Source organism: Lagenorhynchus albirostris, chromosome 11 (genome assembly GCF_949774975.1).
Source record: "Lagenorhynchus albirostris chromosome 11, mLagAlb1.1, whole genome shotgun sequence".
In the NCBI taxonomy this organism is placed as follows: domain Eukaryota; kingdom Metazoa; phylum Chordata; class Mammalia; order Artiodactyla; family Delphinidae; genus Lagenorhynchus; species Lagenorhynchus albirostris.
The window spans coordinates 102,283,439-102,309,093 of record NC_083105.1 but is presented as its reverse complement, the minus strand read 5'-3'; the positions used below and the strand labels follow the sequence as shown (position 1 = coordinate 102,309,093).

Here is a 25,655-nt window from a genome sequence, read left to right as displayed (position 1 = left end):
AATAAGAAAGGGGAAGAAACAGCACTTAAAGCTGTCACCTAGAAACTAATGCAACTTTGTAAATCAACTATACTTCACTTAAAACAAACAAAAAGACCCCCTATCACCTAGAGAGAACCGCAACTAATGCTCTGTCACAGCACTTTGAGCTGAGCTTGCCCTCTGTTCCGTTTTCTGAAGCTCAACCCCTTGCACGGAATTTCCCACCCGCCCCAGTTACAAATGGCAAGTGTGATCCAGAAGGAAGGCGGGGGCGACTTTCGCAGCATCGCACAGTCTGGAGGAAGGGGAGTCAGAGTCAGAATTCAATTCTCCTTTGGCCGTCCACGCCTCCTGCCACTCCAGGAACCATGTGGACAGTTAAAGCCACCGCCAACCACAGCCAGAGCTGCTGGCTGAAAACACAACCTCCTCTGAGATGGTTTCCGTTATTCGGATGTTTGAGAGCCGGCCAGAGCCTGGCCTGGGCGCTGAGTGAACATCTGCGTGAGGGACCGGCCAGAGAGCCACCCGGCAGCTGGGGGCCATATGGGCAAGCAGTCTCCCAGCCAGCAAGGCTGCTCTGCACCCCCTCCTCCCTGCACCCCTCCTCCCCCTGCACCCCCTCCGAAGATGGAGAGCCATGCCTGGGCCTTCACAAAGCACACAGTCCTAGGAAGCCACCAGGCATCAAAGTCAACACTCCAGAACATTCTATCACAGTTTAACAACTCTGAAATCAAATGCAAATTTCAATGCTGTCAGCCGAACACATTTCAGTGACAGAACTGTCATTGCCGCTGAATGAGAGGAACTGGTCACAGTTGTTCATACTGTTGTCACTTCAGCTGAGCAATGTCCACTGTTGGTACCACACACACTGAGTTTAACTGCAATTTAAAATGTCTTCAGAAAGATGACGCCAGGATTCAGCATTGAAACACAAAGTTCTTACAACCACTGCGAAGCAGAAGGGCTGTTGTAAATTCACTGTTTCACGGGACCCTCTGAAAGGCCCTGTATCACAGGCAATTGGCACTGTTTTTCTCTCTTTGCCACAAAGAAGCACAGCATAAAACCAAAGCAGTCCAAGAACCCTTGGTTCACGTCAAGCTTAGCATCTCAGTAATTTTTTCACGGAGCCCCCAGGCCTCAAGAAATAGCTGATGGTTCCACTGAGTGAGTAGTTAAGTCCAGACAACGCGATAAGCGTTTATGTTCCAACAACTTAGAGCCATTTGAGGAGATGAAACACATAATTTGCGAGAAAACTATTCTCATCTCATTCTTAAACAACCTCACAATAACCCCTCAAGGTGAGCTCTCAACCCCCTTCAGAGATGAGGAAGTTGAAGGTCAGAGAAGGTCAATGCCTTTCCCAAGGCATCAGAGCTAATGAATGCTTCTGCCTTGTAATATGTGCCTTTCGGTTTTTTTGTTTCTCCTTTGAGGCAAGGACTGTCTTAGCTGTGTCTGCTTCAGCAGAACCTAGCACAGCATCTTGCCACAAAATAAAATAAATAGTTCTTGAATTAAATAATCTCTTCCAAAGCACTCCTCCAGTTACAGCATCTTTGGCATTTTGAGTAGCTAACTCTGCACTTGCCACGTTGAAGAGGATGATGAGAAAAAGATGAAGGGAAGAAAGGAAATGAAGGGAAGAAAGCACGGCTGGTTGCAGAGCCCGGACAGAGGTGGCTGAGAGCTACCGAGTGCAGACCCTCGTGGGGCTGTGAGTTCGTTTCATGAGGCACTTCTGCTCACGTGCCCGCCCCACATCCTGAGCCCGAGCGCGGGATGTATGGTTACCACGGCGCTGGCAGAAACTGTCCCCGGGGCACGCACCCAGGAGGAAGCCTGGGCGGATTGGCGGATGTGACACAAGATGTACCCACAGGCCCCTTTGGCTCTGAAATGACAGCACGTGGAGAAGCGGGGGCCCCAGGGCTCCTGAGACCTCAGGACTCATCCACTGGGAGCCACGTGTGGACAGAAAGCTCAGTAAACAGGACTGAACAGAAACAATCTGGGAGCCACCATTGAGCCCCAGAGTGAGCAGTCCCCGCACCCCTTCTTCCAGGCCCTGGGTCTCCCCCGCCCCTCCCGATGGGGCGGTCGGGGCAACAAGGTGGCAAAACGAGAGCAGCCTGGCAGTGCCTGCTGTGACCTGGGCCTCTGTGGACACGAGTGTCCTCACATGTCACCCCGTCGGCGAGCGGCAGGGCACACGGCGGTCACAAAGGCAGGTGCTGGCCCGAGGTCGGACCAGCCTGGTCCCCGACCCAGAGCCTCCGAGTCAGGACTGTCCCCCTCGCCTCTAATCCTCAAAGCCTTCTCACCCCCATAAAGAGGGGCATGCGGCAGAGTGGATCGATTGTCCTAGAATACGAAGCAACAACCTATCCCCACCTGCTCTCGGAAAGTGATTCCCACGAACGACAGGGTTGCCCGTGGACGGAAAGAACTGCCTGGCGTGGAGAGCTGCCTGACCCCCAGTGACGGTCATGCCACTGAAATATGACAAACACTTCTCAGGATATTTAATATCCGATTAGAATTTCATGTTATCTCTAATCAGCTCCAATTATCTTAAGAGGCATCATGAACACACAACTCCATGAATTTCAATTCACATTTATTTAAAAGGCATACACCGGGTAGTATTTTGGGAGAAGGGAGAGAAGAGTGGTCACAACACATAATGATACATGTTGCCTTTCCAAAAAGTCTACTTTTATTTTCAGAGGGCTTTCATTCACCTCTAAACTTCTTAAATTGTGCAAGACACAAAGGGCGTGAAGCTCAGGTGACTGTGGAGTTTGGACATCCCTGAAGACCCCCGAGCTCCAACGGCAGGTGCCTCACTTGGCCAGCGTTCCCCTTTCACAAGCCAACTGTCAATGGGGCTTTGGTGCACCAGCCATCTGCCCCAAAGGAAAGTCCCCAGGCTTCTGAGATCCTGCAACCCTCAGGATACCAGGTAGTGACAATTACAGGATTTCCTACTTATTATCTAAGAAAACAACATTAAGTACTGCAAATAATTTGAAGGTTTCTATTTTGTCAGTCTGTCATGGCTGGACTGGATCGTCTAAAGATGCTCAGGTTACTTTCTCTACCAATAACTGATGCAGGATGTCTCAGAGACCCGTATTAACTACTGAACATATTTCTTCTTCAGTGACACAATGCACCCAAAAGTAAGGAACCCACAGAAGAGGAGAAAGGATTTGCAAATCATATATCTGATAAGCTACCGTATAATAATAACGCAACTCAATAATTAAAAGACAAAAAATCAAATTTTTTAAATGGGCAAAGGATCTGAATAGACATTTCTCCAAAAAAAGATACACAAGTAGCCAATAAGCATGAAAAGATGCTCAACATCACTAGACATCAGGAAAATGCAGATCAAAACCACAGTGAAATGCTTCATACCCGTCTTAGTCCGTCATAACCAAATACCATAGACTGGGGGCTTAAACAACAGAAACATATTTTCTCACAGTTCTGGAGGCTGGAAGTCCAAGATCAACGTGCAAACACAGCTGAGTTCTGGTGAAGGCTCTCTTCCTAGTTTGCAGATGGCCGCCTTCCCACTGTGTCCTCACATGGCAGAGGGAGGAGGAGCAAGCTCTGGTGTCTCTTGCTCTTATCAGGGCACTAATCCCCATCATGAGGGCCCCACCCTCATGACCTCATCTAACCCCAGCTGACTCTGAAAGGCCCCACCTCCTAATAATACCACGCTGGGAGGTAGGACTGCAACATGGCAATTTTTGGGGAAATAATTCAGCCCATGGCCTTACTTATTAGGATGGCTATAATAAAAAGACAGATAATAACAAGTATTGACAAGATGTGGAGAAATCATAACCCTCATACACTGCTGGTGGCATTTTACAATGGTACAGCCACTTTGAAAAACAGTCTGCCACCTCCTCAAAGGGTTAAACACAGAGTTACCAAATGACCCAAATTCTAAACTTCACTCCTTGGTATCTGCCCTGAAGAAACAAAAACATATTTCCACACAAAAACTCATGCACAAATGTTGACAGCGATGTTATTCATAATAGCCAAAAAGTAGAAACAACCTTAATATCCATCAACGGATGAAAGGATAAATAAAAGGTGGGCTGTCTATAGGCCACAAAAGAGATGAAGGACCACAGCATGGACTAACCTCGGAAACATTATGTTACATGAAAGAAGCCAGTACAAAACACCACATACTGCACGATCCCATTTTTATGAAAAGTCCAGAATAGGCAAATCTATAGCGATAGAAAGTGGATCAGTGTTTGCCTAGGGCTGGTGGGGGAGTTGGGGGGAAATGAATTGATTGCTAACGGGTGTGGGATTTCTTCTAGGGGTGAAAATGTTCTAAAATTGATTGTGATGATGGTCGCTCAACATGGTGAACATATTAAAGACCACTGAATTATACACTTAAAATGAGTGAATTGTATGGTATATGAATTATATCTATATATCTTTAAAAAGTAAGCAGTAGTTAACACCCCTGGCGTCCAGCTGAGATACGCCTTAGGAGTAAGAACCTTGCCCTTGAGTAAGACCTCTTCTAAACACAGTCTAGTAAAATCTCAAACCAAGCCCCAACAAGATCTACAGGAAAGACGGAGTTAGGGTTTGAGCCCTGCCAAGTTAAAGTCTGTGCTACCGACAGATCTGTACTAACCGAGTGCCACACCACACCTCCACTGGCAGCAAGTGATCAGCCAGTAACTTAACTGTCTGCCAAAGCAAGAGACAACGCATTTCAGAGACTGACAACAAAATCCAGAGTCTTTAAAACATAGTAACACAATGCCCAATATTCAATTAAAAAAATCACTGGACACAAGTAAATAAATAGGAAAAAGGTGAGAAAAAATAGTTAAGATAAATAAAATTTGACACGGTCTAGATGTTGAACTTAGTTGACAAAGACTTCGAGGCAGCGATTACAATCATATTTAAATCATTAAAAAAATGTTCAAAGAATTTAATAAAAACTTGATCTTAATGTGGAAACAGATAGGGAAACTCAGGAAAGAAATGGAGACTATATAAAGAACCAAGTGAAAATGTAAGCATGGAAAAGTACAATAACTAAAATGAAAAATTCACTGGATAATCTTAACAGCAAACTGGAGAAAGAGTCAGTGAACACTAAGACACAGCAATAGAAATGATCTAATCTGAAGAACAGAGAGAAAAAAAGGATTAAAGAAAAATGAACTAAATTCCAGGAACCTGAGTGACAATATCCATCAGCCTAATATAAAGGTAATGAAAGTACCAAGATAAGAAGATGAAAATGGGGCAGAAACAATATTTGAAGAAATAATGACCAAAAATTCCCCAAATTTGATGAAAACCACTAACTCATAGATCTAAGAAGCTCACTAGACCCCAAGAAGGATAAACATAAAAAGAACCATGCCTGGGCACATCACAGTCAAACTGCTGAAACATAAAGATAAAATATCGAAAGTGTGGGGACTGCGGGGTGGCAGAGGGACAGTATGTACAGGGAACGAAGACTTTGAAAAAGATAGCTGATTCCTCATTAAAACTACAGAGGACAGAACATCATGAAACAGCACCTTTAAAGTGCCGAAAAAAAATATGTCCAGCAAAAATGTCCCTCAAAAACAAAGATGAAGTGGAGACATTTTCAAGTAAATGAAAGTGAGGGAATTCATTATCAGCAGACCTGCAGTATAAGAAATGCTAAAGGATATCCATAAGGCTAGAAACCTGGAAGAATGAAGAGTACCTGAAATGGTAAATAAGCATGTAAGTATAAAAGACTCTTTTCTTTCTTCAGATAATTTACTTAAAGGACAAGTGACTTTGTAAAGCAAAAGTTCGAACTCTATAAGAAGGGGTTTATAACATATGTAAAAGTAAAAGATATGACAATACACGAAGGGTTAGGAGCAGGCAAGTAGAATTATGCTGTTGTAGGTTTATCATATCTGCAAAGTATGCTCTGTGAAGAGGTACTCTAAATAGACCTGATTATTTAAGGATGCTACAGTTAGCTCTAGAGCAACACACACGCCCCTTGCAAAAAAAAAGCAGGGAGGGGATGAATGGAAAACAAATATCAACGTGGCAGATTTTAACCAAACCATAACAAAAATTGCATTAAACGATCCAAAGTTAACACCCTCAGTGGTAGGAATGCCGACATCATGTACCCCAGAGAAGATGCACTGAGGGGACAGAGCGTCCCTTCTGTAGTATTCCTGCCCAAAATGTACAACCACGACCTGCTTGTGAGGAAACACCAGGCAACCCAAACTGAGGGAGGGACAGTCTGCACGTGTACACATCCAAGTGTCAAGGTCAAGGGAGACAAGAGAAACACCAGGCAGTGTCACTGACTGGAGGAGACTGATGCAACATGACAACTAAATTTAATGTGAGACTCAGGACTGTATTGGACTGGGGGCCAGAAAAAGACATTAGGGAAAAGCTGGTGAAATTGGAAGAAGATCTGTGACGTACTTAATAATACTGTAGCAATGTTAATTTCCTGTTGTTTCCTGTGCTATGGTTATAGAAAAATGTTAACATTAGGGGAAACGAAACTATTTTTTGCAACATTTCTGTAAAAAAAGCTCAAATAATTTCAAAACAAAAAGTTGAAAATGGTACTAAATGTAAATAGACTAAACAGGACAATTAAAAGACAGAGACTGTCATACTAACCAAAATCTAGAATAACCTGAATGCCCATCCAAAGTGAATTCCATGGTATATACCCAGCAATGAAAAGGAATGAACTACTAATATCTCAGCAACACGGAAAAATCTCACAGATACGATGCTGAGCAAACCAAGGCAGACAGCAAAGAGCTGAAGCAAAACCCCTGAGAATTCTGGTATAATTCTGCTTATGTGCAATTCTAGAACAGGCAAGACTAATCTAGAACGACATCAATCAGATCGGTGGTTGCCTGAGTGGCAGCGGGTGTTGGCATGGAGAGACTGTGAGGGGACCAGGGGACTTGCCGGGGCAGTGGAAATATCTTGATTCGGGAGGCAGTTGCATGGGTTTGTCCAAATTTATCGAACTGTACACTTAACAATGGATGAATTATATTGCATGCAAATTATACTTCAATAAAGTTGATCAAAAAGAAAAAGTAAGGGAAATCCCTGGTGGTCCAGTGGTTAAGATTCCACGCTTCCACTGCAGAGGGCATGGGTTTGATCCCTGGTCGGGCGACTGAGATCCTGCATGCTGCGTGGTTTGGCCAATACATAAATAAATAAAAAGGAAAAGAAAAAGTTGCACACACACCCCCTCCCCCATTCAGCTGCGGCAATACAGGGCAGCACGTGAAGAAACAGAGGGCAGAATGCATGAAGCTTATGAGTTTTGAGGCCGCCAAGATCTCCCCCGGCCTCCAGATGCAAACAGCGTGTGGAAGGAAGCTCAGGACGTTTCTTCAGAAGCAGGCCTCGCAGGCTGCACCCATAAAAGCTACACGCCACTTCAGGCTCTTCCTTAAGGACGATTGGCAGTGCACCTCGACAGTCTCGCTTGGAAGAAAACAGTTCAAAGCTGTCTGGCGAAGTCGAGACCAGGATTCTCCTGATTTAGTTACAATATAACAAACTGTTTCTGAAAATGCAAAGTCGCTGGGGTCAGATTACTGTGGAATTGACAGGTTTGTGTAGCTTATTAATGCCACGTCTAAATGTGAAAATAACACCAAGGTGACCCCTTGTCTTCAGACATAACCCAGCGACCGAGGATGTAGGCAGAGCTAGTCACTGGCTATTGCGCAAGAGTGGCTTGCGGGGTTGTTTAGAAGCATAGAGTGCACACCTGCTGGGCACGGCTTTCCACGGGCAAGGCCCTGCTAAGTGCTTCCCATGTGTTTCCTTTAATCCTCTCAACGGCCTCTAACAGATGAGGAAACAGAGGGCAAGAAGGTTTGGGTGGCTGGTTCAAGAGCACCTCTGGGTGTAGTCACACTGCTGGGGATTTTGTGTTGTCTTGTTTGTTTCGTTTTTGGTTTTGTTATTTTTTGGCTGCGTGGCTTGCGGGATCTTAGTTTTCCGACCAGGGAATCGAACCCGAACCCTCAGCAGTGAGAGCACCGAGTCCTAACCACTGGACCGCCAGGGAATTCTCACTGCTGGTGAGTTTTGGGGCCGGGACCGGGCTCCTACTGGGCTGCAGAAGTTGATTTTTTAAGCACTGCCCATAGAGATTAGACTTCCTCTTTCATGATAAACACATTTGTGTTCATGTTGATATTTTTTCTGACATACTTTCCAATGCCAAGGCAGTGAAACAGGAAAGTATAAAATGGAAAAAACAAAAAGCCCGGCACTCTGGTTATAGGATGTAACTTCCTTTTGATCCTTCGGGATAGGATTTTGCCTCACCAGACAAGCTTCCACAAAGTTTTCAAAGACTCTCTCCTAGAAACAGAGAGATGAGAGGACAGGTGCCACGCAGGAATCACTGTCGAGTCAGCAGGGGCTGTGTCTCGTCAGTGGATTTAAAGAGTCTCTGGGTCACCTATCCACTCTGTACATCCTGCAGGGATGAACAGTGCCTCACAGGGGTTATAAGCCACTTTCACACACATCGTCTCACTTAATTCTACAACCTGGTGAGGTAGGCATTGGGGGGGTACATTGTGAACCCCAACAAACAAATTACAAATGAGGCCAGGGAGGCTTGTCCAAGGTCCCTGGGAACACAGGGGCAGTGACCCTGGACTTCTGATTCACAGGTGACCACAGGGGGCCGACCGTCCTCAAGCATCCGGGTCCGAGGTCTGTGGGACATCTGGTCTTTGCCTAGAATTTCCCACCTCAGTTCTCACTCTAGTCAATAGATGGTCAGCATGGAGGTGACACTCTGAATACTCTATTTGGCAAACAAGAGAAGCACATTTCCAAGGGAACACCAAGGCAGCCACCAGGAAATGACAACAGGTCACCTTAATAAACAGTGATCAACGACATTGACTTATGTCGCCAAATCTAAGATGGCATTTATCTCAAAATGCACCATTATTCCATCCCACTAAGGGAGAAAAGTCCTCCCAATTAAACACATTGACTTTAAGATGAAGCCTACAACAAGGTCCTACTGGATAGTGCAGAGAACTATTCAATATCCTAGGATAAACCCTAATGGAAAAGAATTTTTTTTTAATTATTTTATTTTATTTATTTTTGGCTGCATTGAGTCTTCGTTACTGTGCGTGGGCTTTCTCTAGTTGCGGCGAGCGGGGGCTACTCTTCGTTGCGGTGCGTGGGCTTCTCATTGCGGTGGCTTCTCTTGTTGCAGAGCACGGGCTCTAGGTGCGCGGGCTTCAGTAGTTGTGGCATGTGGGCTCAGTAGTTGTGCCTCATGGGCTCTAGAGCGCAGGCTCGGTAGTTGTGGTGCACGGGCTTAGTTGCTCCGCGGCATGTGGGATCTTCCCAGACCAGGGCTCAAACCCATTTTCCCCTGCATTGGCAGGCGGATTCTCAACCACTGCACCACCAGGGAAGTCCCAAGAATGTGTGTGTGTGTATATATATATATATCTCTATACATATATCTCTATATCTCTCTCTATATATATTTATATCTATATATATATATATCTGAATCACTTTACTGTACAGCAGTAATTAACACAACATTGTAAATCAGCTATACTTCAGTTAAATAAATTTTAAAAGATTATTAAGCTAGCTCTATGTTAAATTTCAAATGAATCCCTTAAGATGCATCCTGATCTCAGATATGTTAAAATGTGTCTTAGCATAGAGAACAGACTTGTGGTTGCCAAGGGGGAGGGGGTGGGGAAGGGATGGATTTCGAGTTTGGGATTAGAAGATGCAAACTGTTATATATAGAGTGGATAAACAACAAGGTCCTACTGTGGAGCACAGGGAGCTATATTCAATATCCTGTGATAAACCATCATGGAAAAGAATATGGAAAAGAATATATACATACACATATGTATAACTGAGTCACTCTGCTGAACAGCAGTAATGAACACGACTTTGTAAATCAACTATACGGCAATAAAATACATTTTTACAATGTGTCTCAGTATTGATGAAATACGGTAATCCATGACCAGCTTTCTCCAACTGGGGTGATAACCTTAGGCGTCACTAGCTCATTAGTCTCTCAATACTACTGAGTGGTAACGATGCTGATTGCTGGGACTACTCCAGGGACCCACTCAGGCTGGGTCCTTCAAGGAAAATTCCAAGAGCCTGGAGCTGTGCGCCCACAAGAGCGCCTCGTGAGAGCAGCTGTCGTAGAGGCGAACTTTCAGATTCCCTTTGTCTCCTCACTGCCCAAACCAGCCAAGTTACAAACACTCAGCCCTTCTGGCCCAAACCCTGAGCAGGCACTGGAGCATCTGGGTGACGGCCCCTTGACACCTTCAGTCTGTTTAGCAGAAGTTAAAGAAGGGGGCTGACACTGACTCCGCGCAGGAATTGCCCTAATTCACACAAATCATCACAGTGGATTCTCAGAATAACCCTAGGAGTTGGCCGTTATTATCCCTGTTTAAAAGATGAAGAACAGGGAGCTCAGAAAAGCTCGGCAGCCAGGGTGGGGTCTATCAGGTGTGAATGGCTGAGTGGGGATTCAAACCCACGTCCATCCACTTGCCCCCAAAGGCCATGCGCTTTCCACTCCACGGGGGACAGAAAGCAGGGAGGGCAAAGGCCTTCACAAGCCTGGAAATCACAGCCGTGCTAACCTGGAGCCCGGAAGGCTTCCGCTGTCTAAACAACTGCACAGCAAACAACAACCCTTCTGCTGCAGAACGCCCCACTCCCAGGGGACCCGCCGGTCAGCAGGAAGGCCAGTCACCCCCCTGACGTGGTCCCCTGCACTGCCCCAGCTGCACAGAGGGCCTCCCCTAAGATCTGCTGAGAACACAGCGTAACCAGCCACGTGCCTGGTAGGGAGGATGAGACGTGAACACAAATGATCACCATGTAAGACAAAGTGTGAAAAGGGCCACACAGATGACCTCTGAACTACAGCAGCCTGCAAGCTCCCAGCCAGAGAGGGCATTTCTGACAGAGGCGGGCAGGGGGCTGGCATCTGAGGTGCACCTTGAAGGACAGGCAGGTTCCCACAGGAAGGGGGGGGAGGGCGCCTGGCTCAAGTGGACATTGGGGAACGGGACACAGAGAAGCAGAGGACAGAAGCCTGGGAATGTTGGCAGGGTGAGGATTGAAGGCTACTGAACACCACAGTCAAGATATTCTATCAGTTCAGTGGGGTCACAAGGAGTCACTCAAGGATGCCGAGCAGGGGATGGACCCAGGGCGGCAGGGTGACCGTCCGGGAGCAGGTGACTGATGTCCCTGGCGCCTGGACCAGGGACCAACAGCTGGTGGGAGAGCGGGGGCCCTAATTCACATCCCTCACATGAGGGCTCACGCCCAGGCAAGAGCCCCCAGACAGGATGCAAAACGGATAATAATTCCAAGGGATTTAAGGGAAACGGAAATAAGGAAAGGTTCTCAGGAAAGGAACAGACACCCTTTAGAGCAGCGGTTCTCAACCAGGGGCAACTTTGCCCCCAGGGGATAACGGGCAACGTCTGCAGACATTTTTGGTTGTCATCACACCGGAGGGCAGGTACTGCTGGCGTCTAGTGGGTGGGGTCAGGGATGCTGTTAAACACCGCACGATGGACAGAACAGCCCCTGCTACAAAGAATCACTGGGCCCAAAATGAACAGTGTCAAGGTTTAGAAACACGGTTTGGGGGCACAAGGAGAGGAAAGCGGCCCCATGCTCCTCGCCAGGCAGCTCATGAGCCCAAAGGCAGAGGAAGCACGGCGCCTTCTCTGCAGAGACGCAGCTACTCACCAGGACCAGTACACAGCTCGCCCCACGCCCTTCCTCGACATCCCTGGGCACGTGCTACAGCCGGGCCCGACAGGCACCGAGGGTGAGGACAGGGGCAGCCCTTGCCCTCAAGGAACCACCTTCCAGAAGGGGGACAAGCACAGAAGAAACACACACGTGTCTGAAAATGCTCACGTGCTCGCACATGTCACTGTGGTACAGACTGAAAAGGGACGCCTTTCTCCTGCACGAGCCGGGAGGCCAGCAGAGCACTAGGAGCAGAACAGTGACACGATCTGACCTGTCTGAGCAGGACGGCCGCCGCTGCAGCAGGGAGACCAGCTGGGAGGCTGCTGGTGGTGGACAGAGCCAGGAGGGGGGCGTGGAGGGGTGAGGAGAGGCCGGGGGTCTGGGGATCTTCTGGGAAATTAGACATGTCAAGATCCACTGCTACTGGGCTTCCCTGGTGGTGCAGTGGTTGGGAGTCCGCCTGCCGATGCAGGGGACACGCGTTCGTGCCCCGGTCCGGGAAGATCCCACGTGCCACGGAGCGGCTGGGCCCGTGAGCCATGGCCGCTGAGCCTGTGCGTCCAGAGCCTGTGCTCCGCAACGGGAGAGGCCACAGCAGTGAGAGGCCCGGGTATCGAAAAAAACAAAAACAAAAACGATCCACTGCTGGACGGGATGTGGGCCGTGAGAGAAGGAGAGAAACCAAGGAGGATCCAGGGCTTACGGCGCGAGCGACTTGGAGGGTGAGATGGAGCAGGTCTAAGGGGACAGGTCAGAAGGTCAGGCTGGGATGCCCCTCAGACCTTCTAGAGAAGGTGCTGCTTGAACAATCGAGATAGCAGTCTGAAGGTCAAGGGAGAGGGGCCAGCAGGAGATGACGGTGTGAGATTAGCAAGAGGGCGGGCGGTACTGACAGCCGTCGCAGTGTGTAGAGAAGAGAAGAGGTCCGGGGAGAGGAGGAACACCCAGAACCTCAGCCAGTGAGGCAGGAGGGAGCCTGGGAGCGTGAGGCATCTGGGGGCCAAGCCAAGACCGAGCGTCAAGGACGGGGCGACGGTGCAGCCGCCCGAGGCAGACAGAGACCCTTCTTATCAGGTCTTCTCAGATTATATTCAGTGGGACTCTACTGGACACTGGCTGGGCCCTGGGACCAAAGACGTGCATGCTAGTAACTTCTAGACGGTGCCAGTCGTCTGGAATGACAGCCTAGCGAGGTAGACGGCTGTGTGCGCGCAATGCACCCACGGAGCTCCTAACCCAGGTCCTTCCCCACGTCTCCATCTGGTCACACATGGGTGGAAAATGTCCTGCTAGCAACGGCACAGGGAGGAATGTTCCAGGTCCGCCTGGGAGCAGCCGACCATCCAGCCTGAGCAGAGGTCAGGCCAGCGCTTCCTCTCTCGGATCTTCTGGCCTGGGCTGCTCCTGTGGCTTCCCGTTCTTCTGTGTTTCCAACTGTCTGCTGCATCCCCAAACCACCCGCAACGTGTGTGCACTGTCACAGATGGGACTTAAGCACAGGGTACGGGAGAATAAAAGACTCAAGAGGTTTTCGGATTCTGCATACTTGCCGTTTGTACATAGAAGGAGTTCCTAGAACAAAAGCTTCTGAGGTTCAGGGACTGTATCTTATATCCCCAGCTCCTGGGACTTGCCTGGACCAATATTTGTTATATGAATAATTCAATCCACAGAAAAATCATTAAGGATGGCATCTTTTTAGGCAAAATAGGCCTCTTCTAGCAAAGAACATACTATACAGTTACAAAGCTCATTGCCCTAAGATCAACAGTCACAGCTATTTTGGGAGCACCTTTAAGCTCAGGCACCGTCAACACTGTTTCAGCCCCAAGGATGCGTGGAGAACAGGAAAGACACGGGGTGGCAGACGTTTAACAAGAACTAACAAAAAAAGAGAGTCTGAGACGGTGATGGTGCTCTAGAGCAAAGAGCCAGGAATAGAGAGTGTGGGGGGGGGCAATTCTGCCGCTGGGGCCTGAGGGTAGGGGTCCATCCAGCACAGAGAGGACCGCCCACAGCATCACGTGCACCACGTGGACAGGAGGGCGGGACCGGCCACAGGGAGCTTGGTAGACCACAGTGTGGGGTCTGGGTTATGTTTAACTGCAGCGGAGCTAAGGAGGGTATTTTCTGGGACGCGTGCAAACTCCCTGTTAATCCAGTAAGTCCCTTACATACGAACGAGTTTCGTTCCAAGAACACGTTCATAAGTCCAACTTGTTCGTAAGTCCAACAGAGTTGGCCTAGGTACCCAACTAACCCAATCAGTTATATAGTACTGTACTGTGATAGGTCTATGACACTTCTCACACAAGTAATACATAACAAACAAACAGAAAATAAAGAAAGCATGTTTAATCTTGCGGTGCAGCACCTTGAAAAGTACAGGAGCACCAGCACAACAGCCGGCACACAGGCTGCCATCGAGTGAGCAGGCAGGAAGGGTTACTGCCTGGAGGAGGGAGAGGAGGTGGGAGATGGTAGAGCTGAAGGGTCGCCAGCAACAGGAGACGGAGGAAGCTGCAGTGTCACTCACGCCTGACGCTGATGGCGCGGGTTCTGGGCTGGAAATAAAGACACTGTCCTACTGTACTCTATACAGTACCGTACAGTAAAGTACACAAAAGCACAACCACTTGTAGGGGATGCACACACGTGACAACGTACGCCGGACACGTGCACTGACTTACGTGACTGGACATGCGCACGCACGTCCGCACCTTTGACAGTTTGCAACTTGAAGGTGCGTATGTAGGGGACTTACTGTATCCCGAAAGATACACAAAATCTGCAGGGAAGCCCATGTGTGATGGCCCCGAACCTGACGCTCTGAGAGCTGGAACTGTCGGCGCAGCTGGAGACTAGGTTAGGGGCAGGGCTGGGGACGGCAGTCTCTGGGCTTTGACAAGTTAAAGGACTTGACCCAACCCCCTAGGTGAGGCCTGACCTCCACCTTGGAGAAGGGCCTGTCGCCTGCAAAGCCAGTGGGTCCCCACTTGTCAGCTCGAGGTCCCCCGTGGTCACAAGGAAAGTCTGGGACAACGTCCAGCCAGCAGAGGCCTTTGGTGGGCGGAGTCAGTGGATTTGAACGCCTCTAGGTGGGAAACGCCCCTCCAGTGTGCACTGGACCCTGCTCCACAGCTGGCTGCTACCACCGCCCTCCCCTCCATCCCGCCGTTCGGCCCTGCCGGCTCTTGGGCTTACCTGAGGGCGAGGCCCTTCACAGGTGCTCTGCGGCTCGTCTCAAGGGTGGACGGACCTGGCCTGGGGAAAAGGAAGACGCCCTCGGGGCATCTCCCCCTGTGTATTTAAAGCATACTTCAGGTTTGATTTTGCAGAGGTTACATTTTAAGAACAAGAAAAGACAACATGTCAAGATCTTGAGTGGTTTCCAAACGCAGGGACTCTCCCGGCACCTGCTTAGTTAAAAGGACAGACTCGTGTGAGGCGGGGCCCTGCTCGACCCCCAGCCTACAGGCCCCGTCGGCATCCTGACAGCGTCCACTTTTCCTTCTCTTCACAACAGCCAACGCTGAACACCCAGCCCCTCCCGTCGGTGGTCGCTCCACAAACCGAGACCCTCCATCCCATGGACGTCACGCCGGATGGGATGCGGTTGACACCCACGAGAGCCATTCCCTTCCAGGACTGGCGGGCACACGCTTGACACGGGCAGCTCTGTTAACAGCAGGGCGGGTTCCAGGTTCCTCCCTCACAGCTCGCAGCCAACGACGCCCAGCCCTGCACAGCCTGGTGCCCTGCACACCCAGATCCTCACCACCAACTGCCTCTCGGCAACCACGCGAGAGGAACAGACAGTTACTGTTTCCACTTACAAGTGAGGCAACCGAGGTACAGAGAAGCCGGGTTACGTGGCTGGCTTCTGAGGGCCGGGCCACAGCCGCAGTGCCACCCTGAGGCCCAGCCTCTAGCGTCTCAGCTTCCCGCAGCCTGCGGACTCGGGGCATAAGCCACAGTGCCGCCCAGGACCCTCGCGCCATCCGCCAGCCCCTGCTCCCCAGCGGACAGGGCATTTCTAGCCTTACGCTTAAATACAAAATCTCTTTAAAGGTTCAGGTACAGTGATTGCAGGTCTTGTAGCCAGACAAGATCTGTGTGAAGTATCTAGTAATTCATTACTCAGAGTTTCCCAGGAGAAACTTCCCAACGAGCACGGGTGAGGTATATAACCTTAGAGACGATTCCACAAAGGGAATCAACTTCCTTCAACCGCCCTCAGACAGGAACGCCATCATCTCTGGGTATCTGCTGGGAAGCGGAAGGGGGCGCACAGCAGGAACAGAGCCCAGGGCTGCTCTGAGGCTTCTCCCCCAAAGTCCCCTCCGAAAGGAGGACAGAGTGAGACCCGGCAGCGAACAGGGTCACCCCGAGCCCGTGTCAGAGAAGCTTTGTTCTCGTTTCTTTTGCTCTCCCAGCAGGGCTCAGAGCAGATCTACTGACTGGACATTCCAGATAACTTGGATGTGACCTTCGGGGGCTAAAGTCTGTAAACCAAGAACTTCTCACAGTGAAGCCAAGACCTCGGGAAACCCACCCCGACCCTTTATCAATCAGTGAGACAGGAGTGACCCTGGAGGGGTTAGCATTTCTGGGGCTCAGGGACCCTGGGTGCCCCCCAGGAACTCAGGCCCTGGCCCCTAAGTCACCAGCAGCTGGACACAGGGCCTCGAGCCATTCTTGGGAGGCCGGCTAACCACAGGGGCCCCTCCGGGCCGGAGCCCAAAGCCAGGAGCACAACCTGCACCTCCAGCTGGCCCACAAGCCCTGCCTGCAGGCCTGCAGGGGGTGAAACAGTAACTGCGAAGGCAGCCCCGATGCCCCTCCATCACCGCCCCTCCATCGGGAACAGACGCCTTTGACTGGCTGCCTCCCCACCCCCGGGCCTGGTCCACAGCAGAGGGATTTCCAAAACGGAACCAGCTAGAGCTGTTTGAAACAACAGCCTGTTAGAACTGGAAGGGCCTCCAGGGCAATCTAATCCCAAGCGCCACATGACGGGAGAGACAACTGAGCCCCCAGAGGAGATGCTACAAGGCACCCCTCCCCCCAGTACCCCTCCCCTCGAAACCTCACACAACAACAGGACATACAGGCGGGCTGAGTCCTCCTGGGTTTTGGAGAGTCGGGGTGCAAAAAGAAACACCCCTGTGTCTGAGAAAACATCCCTGTGTCTTTAGGGTCTGCACTTGCTCCCAAGGGGGCCCTGGGGCCCTGGGGCCCTGGGCTGGGCTGGCGACAATTACAGTCAGCACGAGGGTCTAGGTGGCCAGGCTTGAGCTCCCTGAAACTCTTCTGTGCCTGACATTTGGAGGGAGAGCTTCCCCAGTACTAACCAGCTTCCAAAAAGAGCTGGGAAGAAAGCCCCGTGGGCAGAAGACGGGAGGAGAGAGGCCAGCTTTAGAGAGTCTGGAGGAGAACTCAGGCTGCACGGTTGGGAAAGACCCAGCTGCAACCACAGGGCAAGAAAGGCTGGAAACGCTGCCCAGCGGCCACAGGGCGAGACCGAGAACCAGTGGGTCAAACTGGGATGCAGGGTGGAGGCTTAAATCTACCCAGGTAAACAGAGCCGACTGGGGGGCTGCGACGAGTGGGCCATCACTGCCAAGGCCGGCCAGACTGGACCAAACTGCAGGTCCGCTCTCCCAGATCTGCCAACTCGCTGCCTGGGGGAGTGGACAGTCGCCCCTCAGAGATGGGGAGAAGGTGACCTTTTTTTTAACATCTTTATTGCAGTATAATTGCTTCACAATGGTGTGTTGGTTTCTGCTGTATGACAAAGTGAATCAGCTATACATATACATATATCCCCATATCCCCTCCCTCTTGCGTCTCCCTCCCACCCTCCCTATCCCACCCCGCTAGGTGGTCACAAAGCACCGAGCTGATGTCCCTGTGCTATGCGGCTGCTTCCCACTAGCTATCTATGTTACATTTGGTAGCGTATATATGTCCACGCCACTCTCTCACTTCATCCCAGCTAAGCTGGGAGAAGGTGACTTTTACCATAAAAGGTGGTTCAGACGGAAAACGATAGGGCCTTTCACCTTCATCACAGCATCCGTTCCCAAGCCCTCTGCTGGATCTCTCCGCACTGCTGGAGGCAGTTTGAAGACACTTAATGGAAACCAGCCAGGACGCCCCTGGGGTGAGGATGGGGAGCCCCACATCCTCCCCTCACTCGGGGTTTCTCCATCTGCTATTGTGAGACTTGAAGGGGCTACAGAAACAGCACCAACCAACCAACCACTGAAAACCCTGAGGACCATGTTCAGGTGTGCGGATGGAGCACAGGTGGCGTCTGAGGACCTGTTCGGAAGATGATGAGGGGATGAATGACAGGCAGGTTGGAAAGGAGCTCGGGAGCACAGACCAGAGCAGCGAACAGGAAAGCTCTGTGGGCTCAGTGGCGCTTACTCCGGAGGCGGCTAGCACCAGCGCTTCAGGTAAAGCCCTTGGCCCCTGCTAGACATGCCGGCATGGCCGTCCAGGACCCGCAGAGCCATCCCAGGGGTGAAAATTAGAACAGCCTCGCCTGGGCTCCTGTCCTTCTTGAAGGAGAGCCAACAAAAAATCTTCCAGCTGCCGCTAGGGCAAGCCCAGCGTGAAACGCGCAGGTGAAGAATAATCCCAGATTTTCTCTTTTCACAGCACGTGGCTCCCAGCAATCTGGCTTACGCTTCGGGCATAGAAATTTTTTTTTCAGAAAACAGTTGTTTCAAGCCAACAAGACACCCTTGGAGACATGAGCACGACCAAAGGACACGAAAAGGGCTGCTTTCGGGCACACCGAGCAAACGCCTGTCACACATTCACACTGGAATACACGGGAGGTCGGGGCCTGGGAGAGCAGGGCTGCTCCTGCTTCCCGGCAGGCAGACCCCAGCAGGTCCCACGCCCGAGGAACGAAGTGGGGCTGCCCTTAGGTCCTTATCCACATGTCACCTCGGTAGGTGCTTTGCTCCACGAACCTCCTTCCCTGCGTCTGCTCCACCTGCGCCTTTTGGGGCGGGGACCTGGCCCCAGTCTGCCTCTGGCCTCGGGCCCCGGACTGGACGTCCCCACAAAGAGCCCAGCCCCATCACTCCTCCCGCGAGCGTGCAGAGGGCTCTGAGCACTGCCCTTCCTTCCCAGGAGACGCACCTCCTTCCTCCTGCTATTTATAACCACAGATCTTCTGTGTGAAGAGAGAACAGATGCTATTTTGAAACAGAGGAAACCACCACTCAGCCTTCCACGTTCCACAGGTCGGCGGGTCTGCCGGGGGGCGCGCGTGTGCTCCTGGCGGGCGTGTGGGCACAAGCTCGGGGCCGGGCCTCGCTCACCCACGCCTGAGATCGGAGCCTTGCCTTTCATAAGTAAACTGCACATCTGAGTCAGCAGCAGGAGGGCCGGGGTCCAGGAAAGGGTCCTCAGCTCTCCCAGAGTGTGCCCGCCGCGCCCTGGCCCCCGTGTTGCCTCAGGGCCAGCCTCGGGGGGGGTCACCCTAAGCTTCCAGCCCTGTGCCTGCCTGCGTGCTGGTGTTTGGCCAGGAGCGCGACTCTGCCCACACCCACGCTGATGGCATCACAGCTCTGGCAAGTGGGCCCTTCCTTGGCCGCTAGACTGGTAACACGATCCTGGCCTTTCTCCTCCAGGTACCAGGCTGAAACTCTGCCCAGGGTGGTAGCAACTGAACGCTGTTGCCAAGCAGCCAGGTGGCAAAAGCAGTGAAGAAGGCCCGGGGGAAAGTGGAGAGCAAGTTCCCAGAACAGCTGGGTCACCACTCAGCTCCCCTCTCTGCAAAACAGAAGCAGTCCCGCTCCAGGCAAGTGGAATGGTCTCTCACGAAGACTTGCAGGATGAGAACATCTAGGAACGGGGGCTCTAACTAGAGTGCGTGGCCAAATATCGCCTGCGGCTCCACGAGGAGGTGGAGAACGGCCACCCCGCACCTCTCCCGGCTGGGATGGAAGAGGCAGGGCGAGCGGAGGCGCAATGAAAGAAAACAGAAAACTAGGAAGACCAGCCGGAGACCTGCTCGGGCTTAGGCAGGAATCCAGGCACCAAACTAGCACTGCTCGCGGGGGTTAAAAGAATCCAGATGCAGCTCTCGCCACAGTCTGGCGGGCGCGGGGCGCAGACCCCACCGCGGACCCCAGCTGGGCCCGAGCGAGCCGGGAAAAGCGCGCGGGAAGCTCGGGGGCTCGCGGCGCGCGGACGGGCCGGGGCCGAGCCTGCGCGCCCGGGGGCGGCTCCCCGCGGCTCCGCGGTCGCCGCCCGGGCACCGAAAGCGGCGACACCCGCCCGCCGGGAGGGCGGGGACCCTCGCTACCTGCCGGCTGGAGGCGGCGCGGCCCGGGCGCGGCGAGAGCCCGCGGCCCCAGCTTTGTTCGGCGGCGGGGACCCCTTCCCCTGCGCGCCCCCCGCGCCGCCGGGCCCCGGCCCCTCAGACCCGTCCCGGGCCGAGCTCGCGGCCCCCGGGCGCGGGGGGTGGAGGGGAGGCCCCTCCCGGACCGCACCTCCCCGCTCCCGATCCGGGTGCCCCGACCGGCCCGCGGGCGCGGGGAAGTTGGGCGGCGGGGCGTGGGCTCTCGTTTCCCGGCCGCCGCCAGGCTTACCTGCGCGTCCGCGGCTTGTCAGGCCCGCGGGCTCCGGCTCGCTCTCTGCCCGGCCCGGCCCTTCTAGCGCCCGCGGGGCCGCGGCGGCCGGGGGCGCCGACTCTCCGCGCTGCGCTCCGGTCCCGCCGAGTGTCCGCCCGGCCCCGGGGGTCGCCCGGTCGCCCCCGCGGAGCCCGCGCTCCTTGCCCCGAGGGCTTCCGCGCGGCGCCGGGTCCGAGCCGATGGGCGGAGGCGGGGCGCGGGCGGCGGCCGAGCGGAGGAGGCCGGGCCCTGCGCGGGGCTCGGGCCGCCGGCTGCGCGCTCCTCTCCGCCGCGGCCGGGAACTTGGGCCCGAGTTGGCTGCGGCGGTGGCGGCCGCGGCTCTGAGTGCAGGGCCGGCGCCGGCCGGCGGGTCCCGGGCCCCGCCCTCCGCCCCGCGCCTCCTCCCCGCCCCCGCCCCGCCGCGCCGAGCCAACACGCCCCCGGGGCTCCTCGCGGGCGGCACCCGGCCTCGCACCTGCCTCAGCTCCCCGCGCGCCCGCTCCTGCGCGGGCCCCGACCCCCGGGCGCGCGTGGGGAGCCCCCCCGGACCCTCCGCACACCCACCGGCCCCTTCGCCGGAACTCGACCCGGTCCTCCGGGAGCACCTGGGGTCTCACGCGCCAGCAGCCCCCGGGGCGTCCAACTCAGGGACTGCGGGGCTGGAGGCTCTGGGGCTCACGTAGTAGCTTTTCTACTCACATCAAACACTCACACGCGCTTTATCCTCCTTGAATCTCCCCACGGAGTGGAGTGATCTGTTATTTCTGCCTCACAAACCCGAGCCATTCCCTCTGGTCCTGGACCCCTTTCGACAGCACCCAGCAGAGCCATCCCTGGGACAAGGAAAGCTGGCGCGGCGCGGATACACCAAGAAGAGTGCTTCCACATGGGAAACGCGCGCTCCCATCGCTTCTGGGGCAGCGTCCGGCCTGAATTAGTCCATAGTCACTGACCGGTGCCTGAAAAGTCACTAGAGGCTCGGCTGGGAGCGATGTCCCCAGGTCTGGGCAGTGCACCCTGGGTGAGCTGCCCCAGAGGGCGTAGGCAGAGCTCCAGCTCCAGCCCTGGACCCGATTCCAGACCCCAGTAACAGGGCACCAACCAATGGGGCCAGCATGGTTTGAGGCCGGCCCTCCAACTGCTTTTTTTTTTTTATCCAGAGTTCTGAACACCCCCCCCCTTCTCTTCTCTGAGTGAGTAGGAGGTCGCTCTGCTAAAGAAATTGCCTTTGAATGCAGTACAGTGAGAAGAAAAAACAACAATAGCAGTAATCGAAGGCTTGGCCTTTTTTAATTAGTAACTGAACAGGGTGACAACCTTCCCCTTTCAGTGGGGGAAGGGACCGCGGGGGGCGGGCGGTGGTCAGGGAACGAGGGACCAGGAACCCACCGTACTGGGCTGGCAATAAGGAGCTATTGTCCTCTGGGTTTTACAATAAGGAAAGTAAGAGCAGTTTTAGCAAATACCAGACTAGAGGGAAAGTCTTCCTTGGAATTGTGCCGTCTTGGCCGGAGGTGCCTGACGACTCTTCTCATCTCACAGTGAATGGGGTTTATGAGACCGGGTCCAGCAACCTGAAATGAATGGCCTACGATTGCCATGCCCCCCCCCGCCCCCTTCACGGAGGGGAACTAGTTCAAGGCTTTACCTTTGGGGACAGATGAGACACAGAGGGTAGCTGGCCTCGTGCAGGATGAGAGCTTTGAATCCACCTTGTCAGCTTACAAATAGGCCCAGCTCCTCTCCTCCTGAGGAGAAAGCATCAGCTCCGGGGTTAGGGTCTTTGCGGGAGGTCAAGGGAAGACCTCATGCAGGAGGCCCTGATCATTCCGGAATGCAGACTGGGAGAATTTGGGGATTCGCTTCACACTCACATTTCTTGAGCCCTAAACACACAGAGATGGCCGAGAGCAGGTCCCAGCCGCAGGAAGTTTAAAGTCTAAAGGAAGGAGCGCAAGAACGAGCCACTTTGCTCCCCCCCCCCCCGCTAGCTGACCACCCAGGGGGAGGGCAGGTGACAGATGACAGCAACCCCAGCTGTCCCTGGAGTGGTCCTACACCTCCCACCTCCGTCTCGGTCCAAGATGAGTCAACAGTTGTGGTCCAGCGAGGGAAACTGCAGCTACCCCCCGCCCCCGCCACCCCCAGGAAAGGAGCATGTGGCTGAGTAGCTGGGAAAGCATTCACACGAGGAACCCCGAGTGCTGGGCTGGATTCCCAAGGGAAGTGGTGAGCGCCCCACTGCCTGAGTCAGCCCGGAGATGAGAGCCGATGGGACTGTGGGCAGATCTCACCCATGTTTTGTCTGTGATTGCTGGGCGGGGCCTCTTGCCTTCTCCCCCAGATAAAACATACCCTGACTTGGCATTTGTGGTTTAAACAAAGAAAGAGAAAGCAAGTATCTGGACATATGGAAATTAGTAAAGACTCCTGCTCTTTATTGGAGACCCTATTCCCCCGTCCTGGTCATGCCCTCACAGGCCACCGGCCACACTGGGAGGCCCCGTCCAAGCCAGAACAGCTAACGAAACCCCATCAGAAAGAGACAGGAGGAGCCAGCCTGTCGGGGTACTAGGTCTAGGGCTGGCCTCTGCCCCTTGGGCCGTGCATGCTGAGGGCGACCGTTCCCTTTCCATCCCAGCCCCGGGAGGAAGCGCTTCGGGGGGTGCGGCTGCTCCAGATGGAGCAGGAGGTGGGAAGGTCCGCCCCCGCCCCAGCCTGCTTCTCTGGCCTTTCTAAGGCTTCACAGGGACGCACAGAAGATTTCTTGGGGGCGCCAGCCTGATGAGCCTTTGAAGCCAGAGGACAGAGAGGCCAACCTGGTAACCGCCTCCCAACAGCTACTTCGCGGGCGCGTCGCCTGGGCCGTTCGGCTTCATTCTGTGCCTCTTATCTGGATGCCTTTCTGAGAACGAGGGCCGGAAACAATGGTAGATTCGGACCCAAATGTCCGGGTACCATCCATAGATTCCCTCACGGACTCAACGGTAGCTGAGCCCTTCTGGGACGTGCAGGTCGGCGGATTCTAAGCACTGAAGGCAGCAGGTGAGAAGAAAGTTCTGCCGTCATGAGCTCGACCTGCAGTTGACTTCCTGGGAAAAGTTCACCCCAGGAGGCCGGCAGCCCGAGGAACCTGTATAAAGGCAGAAGGAGGCTACAGTACTGACGGTTCCAACCGCTGAGACGCGCGGAGTTACGTTTTATCTTGCTTGAGATCTATCCAATGAGGACAGCTCCGCTCACCGCACTTGGAGGGGTCTCCTGTGACCGATTCTCCCCAAAGAGAGGCCAAGTGCCCTCCAGGGCGACATGTAACGAGGGTGCTGAGCAGGGGCCTCCACATCAGCCCCCCTGGGAAGTCCGGACTCACTGCCTGTGTGATCTCGGGCAAGACGCCACTGCTGTCTCTCAGCCCCGGTTTCCTCATCTGCAAGGGAATAAGACGGCAGCCTGCCTGGGGGAACCTGAGGCCTAAGTCAGGCAATGCAGGTGAGGAAACCGAGAGCCACGTCTTGTATGTGGTACACACTCCATAAAAACTAGTAACGGTATTACTACTCCGGAGTAGACAGGGCTGAGTTTGTTCCCATTTGGACAGTCTGCTGCGGCTCTCAGTCCTTGAACTCCTGGATCTTCATCCCCATTTTTCTCCTACGAGAAGATATACAGGGTCCTGCATTGTTCCTTGAATGAATTACTGCTTCACAAATATGTAGAATGAGGCAGCTGAAGGTGTCACTAAAGACTGGCAAAATCCGGAGACCCTGGCCTCCGTCAGCATTGCCTGCTGAGGCCCCAGGGTGCGCAGACGGGAAGCCCTCAAGGGCGGGGCCCCAGAAATGAACTGCTCCAGAGTGTGGCCCAAAGGGAGGCCCTGTTTGGAGTCGCCACGGACACGAAATGCTACATCCCTTTTGAGATGCCAGTGTCCCCATGTCCCTCCCGTTTCCCCTTCTCGGCTTTGACTGAAGTCCTTTCGTGTGTTCTGTACGGACGGATGTAGGAGGGCACAGGGACACGGGGCCCGTGCCAGGAGGTCTGCCCTCACGGTGGGGCTGGGGGCCGCAGAGGGGCACACAGCCAGGTCAGGTGCCCCGCTGTAGATCCCGGTGCCCTCAGGACGGGGTGGACGGCGCAGGTCACCTCCTCTCTTGGGGCCGCCGTGTCCTCGCTAACCTCACAAAGCCACGACTGGGTCAAAGGGAAAGGGAAGCGGCTGGAGGTGTGGGTGGGAGACGAGACTCTGACCCCACGTCCATCTCGTTTTGAGGGTCAGTGGGGCGGTCAAGTGTTGACAGCAGGAAACAGCGACCCGGAGCGGGGTTAGAGGTCGGGGTGGCTGGAGACGCAGCTCCAGCAAACTGAACTGATAACTATGAAAGCCAGACGGCCAGGGTCAAGGTGGGAGGGGATGGAGCCCCGGGGATAATCCCTGCACGGTTAACTGGGAGGAGAGCCGGCTGGCAGGGGCCCTGGGGTCAAGTGATGTGCTCTTCACAATACGGGCCCTGGACACGCTTGAAATCAGTAGAAAAGTGAGGCGGATGAGAAATTCCTGGTGTCGGAGGAGGGGGCTGGGAGCTCGCAGGGGCGGTTAGCAGCCCACGCCCCGAGGGGCCTTCCTCCCTCCTCTCCAGGGGATGTTGGGTCTTGCGACCAGAGGGTGTCTCGCCATCCTCGGGCTCCGAAATTGCTGCCTGGGAGGCTTCCTAGGGCCCTGGTGGGTTGGATTGTGGGTTGATCAGAATCTCCCAGGAAAGACTGTCACAGACACAGACTCCCAGGCTTGCACCTCAGGCCTTCTGAGCAGGTGTGTCTGTGGCCTGTACTGTTACGGCCCCACAGGTGATTCTGGTCCTCAGCTCGGTCTGAGACGCGGCTACAGGGTCCCGTAGGTCCACACCCAGCAAGCCTGAGAGGAGAGGAGAGGCGCCCTGGCTCCCAGAGGCCCAGGCGGACGGCAGGGCGGAGGGGAGCCCACCTGGTTCCCCAGCCCGACGCCAGCCCACCTTGGCCTTGGCGATGCATCAGCTGAGACTGGGCTCCAGGTCCGCCATCACCGTAGTGTTTGAGAGTTAACTTTCGCTAAATGGTACTAATGAGGCTGAAAGAGGAAATCCACAGGTAACCCAAACCTCT

General features: G+C 53.7%; 1 protein-coding gene across 1 annotated transcript in view; it reads right to left on the bottom strand.

Moving 5' to 3' along the window:
- Positions 1-20,601, bottom strand: part of WNT5B (Wnt family member 5B) — an 87,266-nt gene extending 66,665 nt beyond the window's left edge. Inside the window, exon 1 of the mRNA XM_060164431.1 lies at positions 20,496-20,601. The gene's annotated coding sequence lies outside the window, so the exon portion shown is untranslated. The remainder of the gene's footprint in view (positions 1-20,495) is intronic.
- Between the last annotated feature and the right edge of the window lie 5,054 nt (positions 20,602-25,655).